The sequence below is a fragment of the Magnolia sinica genome, chromosome 8 (genome assembly GCF_029962835.1).
Source record: "Magnolia sinica isolate HGM2019 chromosome 8, MsV1, whole genome shotgun sequence".
Lineage (NCBI taxonomy): Eukaryota > Viridiplantae > Streptophyta > Magnoliopsida > Magnoliales > Magnoliaceae > Magnolia > Magnolia sinica.
In genome coordinates this window covers 85,336,823-85,345,848 of record NC_080580.1, presented here as the reverse complement: position 1 = coordinate 85,345,848, position 9,026 = coordinate 85,336,823, and positions in this window count along the sequence as shown.

The window sequence follows — 9,026 nt, the reverse complement described above, 5'->3', positions numbered from 1 at the left end:
CTGTAAATTCGGGCGGAATATTGTATGTTGTTGTCCTTGTAATGATCACACTGAAATCTTGTCTTCCATACTTGAATTGTATTCAAGAAATCTATGTTTGTGGTGCATTGTTGCATATTTCCCTTATGGATCGGCCGATTACCTGGAAGTTCTTGGGCGGTCCTTGTTTCCCTAAGTGAATCTGGCTCGACAGTTGAATCGTAGGTTGTTAGCCGTAGTTGGACTACACGAGATCTTGTTCTCAGGCCGATTAGTTATAGTTCAGCCCGTCGGGGCCATTGACTATTAGTCGACCATCCATATACGTTAACCTTGTTTGATCATGCCTGTATGAACCCGAAGTACCCTGAGACTATTGTGCCCACTTTAAAATATGATTTACAGTCCACAAAGTCTCATGAGCCGGGAATGGTGGTATGGGACACTATGCCCGTGTTGTTGGCCTACGCTGGGGTGACGAGTCTCCCCGTAGTGTCCAATGAGCATTTGGACTAGTGAGTCGGGAACGGTGGTATAGGACACTGTACCCGTGTTGTAGGCCTGTGCTGGGGTGACGACCTCCCTACAGTGACCGCGAGTGGGACATCTAAGTTCCTATTTGATTTCGTCTATGTTATATTTTGTTTGGGGTTGACAACCCCAATATAGGGCTAATGATTGCGAGAGTCATATGACCACGGCCCCTGAGCCGCGCGATCAGGTTAGGGTAAAAACTTCACTAACAGTATTCTGGTTTCCCCAATTTGCTGGACGAATGAACTTAATTAATCAACCTGGCTAACATGTTCCATTGCATTGCATTTATATTGTTGACGATTATGCAGTCGAGGTCTCTTTTGAGGGAGTGTTGTTTCATTGCGAACGTCAAATGTCATCGCTTGAGGGAGTGCTGGTTTTTGTGAGGAGCATGCATCATATCATAATCATGTATTTGCATTAATAACAGTGTTTAGGAATTAATGATGTTTGTTATTCATTAAATGTATCCTATGCAAGATAATTCGATGCCTATTGTTAATGGCACCACTGAGTTGATCACTCACTCCCACTCTGGGATGGTATTCTAAAACACCAAACAGAACCCGATATAGATGCAGGTACCTTGGAGCAGCACCCACTGGACGATGTTGGTGCCGACGACGACGAGGAGCGGGCATACTACCAGGAATTTGATGAGGCATATTAGCGAGGTGGCTGTCGGCGGGACTGGGCCAGAGCCCAGGTCATTTTGGGGATTGATGAGTGTTTGAGATTAAATCCATGGATAACTGTTAAAGTAAATTTATTAAGTTGATACGGTAGATGTGAACTTTTTATGGAATTTTAGTTGGTTAGTGGCACTTGGATCTTAATTACTTGATTAGAAATTGAATATGCTTAGATTAATTCATCATTGTTTGCTAATACCTGATTAACTATATGCATTTGTGACTCATCATTACACACGTGACACTTGGGAATTCAGGAGCCAAGTAGCTACTCGGTCCTCGAATTTTGGGGCGCTACAATTTGGTATCAGAGCATGATTTGGATTAAACTGGGCTTAGGGTAATAGGTTCAACACGATGCACTCTGACTTAGGAGGGAGCGACTGAATTTAAAGACGGTACTAGGATCCCGAAACTTTGTTTAATCGGCGAGTCAACCCCTATAGGCTAGCTTATGAAATTAAGTAGGACCACTTTAAGTTGTATGAAGTGGTCCAAGTCACTTCTAACTAGAGATTAGACGGTCTAAGCTGACCAAGGTTATACAATGAAAATTTAAGTCGCTCTAGTAGCACAGGGGACTTCTATAGTCCAGTCTGTGGATTTAACGGTCCCAATTAATGCTGGATCAGCTTGATCCCAGCTAAGACGAACCTTGGATGTGTCTATATCAAATCTAAACTACCTGGGCCAGTGTACTCAACTTACGAACTCCCCATTTAGACAAAAAACAACCCCATTTAGACGAACCTAGGATGTGTCTACATCAAATCTAAATTACCTGGCTCATCATATCCTAGAAGCAGTTTTCCTGTAACCTATCAGCATACTCAATTTACTTGAGTAGGGGCAAATAACGCTTTAAGGATAGCATCCCAAACGTGCTTCAGCCTGTCCTTTTTCAAGATCAATTTGGTTTTTTCGGTTTCCATATTTTACAGAAAAAATATTATTATTGTAAATTTTCATAACAATCTTAAAGCGTTATTTGATGGAAGCTGTTAGTGTATCACCCATCAAGTTGATGAATTAGGACTCGATTCGTCTTGACCGGCTCGATGGAACCAATTTCACAGGATGGCAAGACAAGCTCAAATTTCTTCTGACTGCACTGAAGATCTTCGACATCTTAAATCTTAATATTCAGCCATTGTCTGAAGCAACTGAAGAAGACAAAGCTGAACAAATAGTTGCCCGCGCCAAACAAGCTGAAGATGAACTCTTGTGTCAAGGACACATTCTGAACACGCTCTTCGACCGACCATACAATCTATACCAATAGACGTCATTAGCAAAGGAGATCTAGGCCGCTTTGGAGTTTAAATACAAGGCTGAAGAAGAAGGTACCAACAAATTCCTCATTGCCAGGTATTTTGACTTCAACATGGTAGATAACAAACCGCTGCTACCCCAAATTCAAGAACTGCAGCTAATAGTAAACAAAATCAAAGCTATCAAAATTGATTTTCCTGAATCATTCTAAGTCGGTGCTATAATCACTAAACTGTTACCGATGTAGAAAAACTAAAGAAAGAAGTTGCTGCATAAGACTGAGGACTATACACTGGAACAATCCAGAAACATCTTCGAATTGAGGAAGAATTTGGTAATTGCGACAAAAAGAATGACATTGGGAATGCCTCGTCCAAGGTACATGTAGTAGAGAACAGTAAGAATCCCGAGAAGGACGATTCTCTGAAACCCAATAAAGGAAAATTCAAGAAAACCTTTTAAAAGAAGAACGGAAAGTTTAAATGCTCATACCATGTCTGTGGGAAAAACGGGCATTATACTGGAGTATGCCGATATCGTAAGTCTAAAAAAGAGGCAAGTGCAGTAGAAGAAGGCAATATTGTGGCAGTGATCACTAAGGTAAATACTATCCAAGGAAAGGTTCTTGGTTGGTGGTATGATACTGCCGCTACCGTACATGTGTGATACGATAAATCAGCCTTCAAAATCTATGAGGAATTGACCAATGGTCAAGAAGTCCAAATGGGTAATGAAGTCCGATTGAAGATTGTTGGCAAAGAAACCGTTGAACTAATATTCACCTCTAGAAAGAAAGTGATTCTGATAAATGTCTGCACGTCCCAGACATGAGGCAAAACTTAGTTTATGGGACCTTCTGGGCAAACTAGGAATAAGGGTGGTGTACGAGTCTGGAAAACTGATTCTGTCCAAGAATGAGAACTTTGTCGGAAAAGGATATGCTTGTAACGGGATGGTCAAGTTTTCTTTAAATGAAAGTAACACTTATGTGTATAAGGTTGAATCCGTTGGACTGTAGCATGATAGACTAACCCATATAGGGTATAGTACCTTGAAGTTCATGGCTAAGAATGGCTTAATCTCATACACAAATAATGAAACTGATATGTGTGAAGTGTGAATATGATCCAAAATGACGAAGAAACATTTTCCAAGTGTTGAAAGATCGTCTCAAATATTGGATCTTATGCACGATGATATCTGTGAGTTAAACGACATTTTTACTCGTGGAGGCAAAAGGTATTTCATAACCTTTATTAATGATTGCTCTAGATATGTATATATGTACATATTAAAGAGTATAGATGAAGCATTGAACATGTTTAAAATATATAAAGCAGAAGTAAAGAATCAACTAAATAAGAAGATAAAAACTCTCCGTAGCGATAGAGGAGGAGAATACTTTTCTAATGAATTCGATAACTTCTATGAAGAACATGGACTAATACATCAGTGTACTGCGCCATATACACCTCAACAAAACAGAATAGCTGAAAGAAAAAATAGAGATGGTCAACTCAATGCTAATAAAAGTAAAGTTGCCACTAAGTCTATAGGGTGAAGCACTGCTTGCAACGTGCCATATACTAAACAGAATTCTATATAAAAATATAAAATATCTCCATATAAAACATGGAGAGGTAGAAAACCTACCCTAGGATATTTAAAAGTACGGGCTTATCTTGCATTTTGCAGAACCCTGATCCAAAATAACTAAGTTAGGACACAGAGCTATTAAGTGCGCCTTCGTAGGATATGCACAAATAATAAAGCTTATAGACTTCTAGATCTAAAGTCTAATACTATAACAGAATCAAGAGACGTTGAGTTCTTTGAAAACTCACTATCCTTTGAGTCCAAAGATAATGAAGTCAAAACTCTTAATAAAGAAGAGTCTAGGAGATGACTACATAGACTCACAACGCGTCATTTTTCATCTTATAGAAGGAGATAGAGAAAATGTTATAAGAAAAATACCTATATAATAACTATAGAAGATAATCCTAAAACATATAAAGAGGTTGTATCCTCTAGAGACTCAGCTTTCTAGAAAGAAGCTATAAACGATGAAATGAAATCTATAATGTCAAATCAAACATGGGAACTAGTAAACTTACCTCCAGGTTCTAGACCCATAGGTTGCAAGTGGGTATTTAGGAAGAAACATCACACTGATGGGACTATCCAAACCTTTAAAGCTTGATTAGTAACGAAATATTTTAAATAAAAAGAAGGGATAGATTACTTTGACACGTACTCTCCTGTAGCTAGGATAACATCCATTAGGATATTATTTACGCTAGCTTCCATACATTATCTTCACATCCACCAAATGGATGTAAAGACCACATTTTTTAATGGTGACCTCAATGATGAGGTATACATGGAACAACCTGAAGGATTCGTTCTACCAGGAAATGAAAACAAAGTATGTAGACTAATCAAATCTTTGTATGGATTAAAACAAGCACCAAAACAATTGCATGAGAAGTTTGATTCAAAAATACTATATCATGGTTTCATGCATAATGTAGCTGATAAATGCATATATTCTAAAGTAGATGGTAGCTACATGATTATTATTTGTCTATATACTGATGACATGTTAATAATAAGTAACAAAATGGAAGGTGTGACTGAAACGAAGAGATTTTTATCTTCCGTATTCAAAATGAAGGATCTTAGACAAGTTGATACTATCCTATGTATCAAAGTTAAAAACATTGTAGGGTTATGCTTTGTGTCAATCTCATATATTGAGAAGATACTAAAAACATTTAACCATCTAAATATAAAAGAAGCAAAAATTCCATTTGATCTAAGTATCAAGCCAAAAGAGAATAACAGAAGAACAGTTGCATGATTGAAATATGCGAGTGTCATAGGGAGTCTTACATATTCTATGCAATGCACTAGACCTGATATAGCATATGCTGTAAGTAAACTTAGTAAATTTACTAATAACTCCAGTATTGAACAATGGAATGCAATCAGTAGAATCATTGGTTACTTAAAAGCAACTAAAGACTTAGGACTATTTTATTCAGAGTTTCTTACCGTATTGGAAGGATATACCAATGCGAGCTAGATATCGAGTGCAGGGGATAATAAATTTACTATAGGGTGGGTATTCACTTTAGGAGGTGCAGTTGTATCTTGGGGATCCAAGAAATAGACTTGCATAATGCACTCGACTATGGAGTCTGAATTCATAACCCTAGTTGCAACAGGCAAAGAGGCTGAGTGGCTAAGGGATCTCTTATTAGAAATTCATTTATGTGTAAAGCCCATATCGATTGTGTCACTACATTGTAATAGTGAAGCCACATTAGTTAAAGCCTATAGCGGCACATATAATGGTAAGTCTAGACATATTAGTATTCGACATGATTATGTCAGACAATTGATTCGAGATGGAATTATTGTTATTTCCTATGTGAAATCAAGTAATAACCTAGTAGACCCTTTACTAAACCTCTACCGAGAGAGGTGGTAAAAGCTATATCTAGAAGGATGGGGTTGAAACTCTTCAACCAAAGTTTCACCAGTGATGGTAACCCAACCTAAAGTCAGAGAATCTCTGATTTCGGGTTTAATGGATAAGAACAAGTCATTGATATGTGAAAAATTTTCAATACTAAATAATAAAACCTCATCCATAATAGATAAGTGTTGAGCGTTACGAAAAAGGGTTGAGTCTTAGAACTCTTAATGAAATTTAGTCTAAAGGACAAATGTCTTATAGTAACGAAGACACTAGAAGGATTTCACCTATATGAATGTAGAGATGATGCCGTCTTTCATGAGAGTTAGAAGTTTTCTCTCAGGATCATTTACGAAATAAGATAAGCACATGGCCATTAATAGTGTTGAGCAAGATTGTGGGAACTCTAAATAACACATAGTAAATATGTGTGTGGTTTCTCCGACTCTGTTATCTAGGAATAATTGGTTCAACGCTTCGGCTACCAGTCATTTCGATAGAGTTTTTAGATACTTACATTGAGGGAATATTAAAATCGAAAGATATCTTTCTTTATACATATAAGCTAATTATTATGGCAGAAATATTTTTTCGAGAAATATATTTTTTAAAAATCAAGTGGGGGATTGTTGCAAAATATTAATTTTTAATATATATTTTAATAATAAAAATAATATATATATTGTATAAAAAGTATTTGAAAACACCTTTTTGTAGGTTTTAAGAATAGTCCCACATTGAAAAAAGAGGAGAAGTTTTATGGGTTTAAATAAAAGTAGTGGGGTATTATAATACTTACCCATGTGGTCCAAAAGAGAATGAAACTTGCGTGTTCCACTGTGTAGTACTAGAACACCCGTGTGCTTGGGCTCAGGCACGGGCTCAGTCTCGATCTCGATCTCGATCTTGGGCACGGGCTCAGTGCGAGGGCATGGGCATGTGAGGCAGTGTGGCTGTAGAGGTAATGTCCCGAAAGTTACACTTCGCACGTTCGCATCATGTCACAGAGGGTCGCTCCTTCGTGAACCGGAGGCTCTTTTATGAACCGAAGGGAAACGTGTGCAAGTCGCAGTGTGAGTAAGTGGCTAAGGCAGATGACCGGTTGGAAGAGAGACTAGAGGACCGAATAAGGGTCTCTCAGTATATATAGAGGCTGTAATAGAGCTGTTGTAGCAGAGGTGTAACTCCTGCAATTCATTACAGACAATGCGGAAACTGCTGCATGTGGCTAGCCCAACAACTAGAAACGGCTAGCCACTATCTCACAACAGTCAGCATGCAGCATTTTAATGGCCCATGCACAACAGCCAGAAACAGCTAATAACGGCTAGTTTTCTCCAACAGCTAGAAAACGGTCAAAGGAATTTATTTCCTTGGACCATAACCCCCAGCCACCAATGCTTATATAAATAGGGCTTGGATGAGTTTCAAAACCATCTCTCAACCCACTCCAGTAAACCCATACGAATTGAGATAGCCACTCCTCTCCTATACTCCAGTAACTCCAGCATGACAGCAAGTTTGAAAATTTGCTTGAAGATTAGACCAGCAGTGTGGTCTAAAACGATTCAACCGAACCAGTAGCTACAGAACAGACCAGTGCAGTGGTCTAAATCACAAAATTTCTCTTCTATTTTCTTTCTGGGATTTTTCGTTTACTGTATTTCTGTTAGACTGTGTGTAACAGAGTTCTCGTAATGGGCCTTCACGTTTGCTGAACGTAGACCGACATTAGGCTCGTCATATCTTAGAAGCGGTTTGCCTGTAACCTATCAGCATACTCAATTTACTTGAGTATGGGCAAATAACGTTTTAAGGACAGCATCCCAAATGTGCTTCAGCCTATCCTTTTTCAAGATTAATATGGTTTTTTCGGTTTTCATATTTTACAGAAAAATATTATTATTGTAAATTTTTATAACACTGAGTGCTCACCACCCAACCTTCACCACCTGAGTGCTCACCACCCAATTCTTAGGCCACTCATCATGTCATTTCACCACCTAAGTGCTCACCACCCTATTCTTATATTAAGCTCTCTTTGCCACGACAAGCTAGTCTAAGGAGTCCGACATCTGATTAAACTACTTTCAAGCAAATTTTTTTTTGTATGGGTATGCCCTTAGCTGTAGGGCACACCTCGATATATATATTTCATTTTACGATATCATTTTAATGCATGAGCTCTAAAAACTTGAAGCCAAAACTCATGCAGTTCAGAGTATAGGAAACAATGGTGATTGAACCCCACTGTTAAAAAATTCGCAAGTCTCACCATAATGCGCTCTTATTTATTTGCTATCCAACTTATTGATAAGGTCACATGGACTTAAATGAAGAAGAAAAAAACAAATATCAACTTATTCAAAACTTTTTTTTAGTCATTTATTAATTTTCTTGTGATTTGGATTTGTTTCATTTTTGACCTGATACCCCGTGGCGTGTTTGGATCCACGGAGACAATAGTAATGTATTGTAATCTTTAATAAAAAAAAGTAATGATTATCACTATTGTCATAGTCAAAAGTAAATAAAATAGTGACAGTATACAATACTCTCTTTGCAATCTTGCTTCCACGCAAAGTATGTTAATTGGTTGGATATACTTTGTGTAATTATGTCAATATTGTTAAATTGACATTGTTAATTTATTTTGCAATATTAGTTTACAGTGTCCTTAAAAATCAATACTTTTGTAGATCCTAGTAAGTTTTTAGTGATAGGTGTTCAGTACCGATGCTAGCTATGATGCAGTCTATTTTCACTTTGGATCTACCTTACTTTTTGTCTCATTTTATTAAATGATCATATAAGAGGGATGAAAGAGTGTGAATATGACCCATATATTCCAGTGGATCGTATGAAACTATGCCATGTCAATACATGTCCTCCAATCCATATGATGCCATTATTTAGAAAGATTACCTTAATTTTACATTATGCAATATCCAATTAAAATAAAAAATAATAATGTGAGTTTTACATCGTATTAAGGTAGTAGTCCATCATCCAAACATACCCTAAATAAGTTGGAGATAGAAAAATGAATGGCCCCGCTAGGT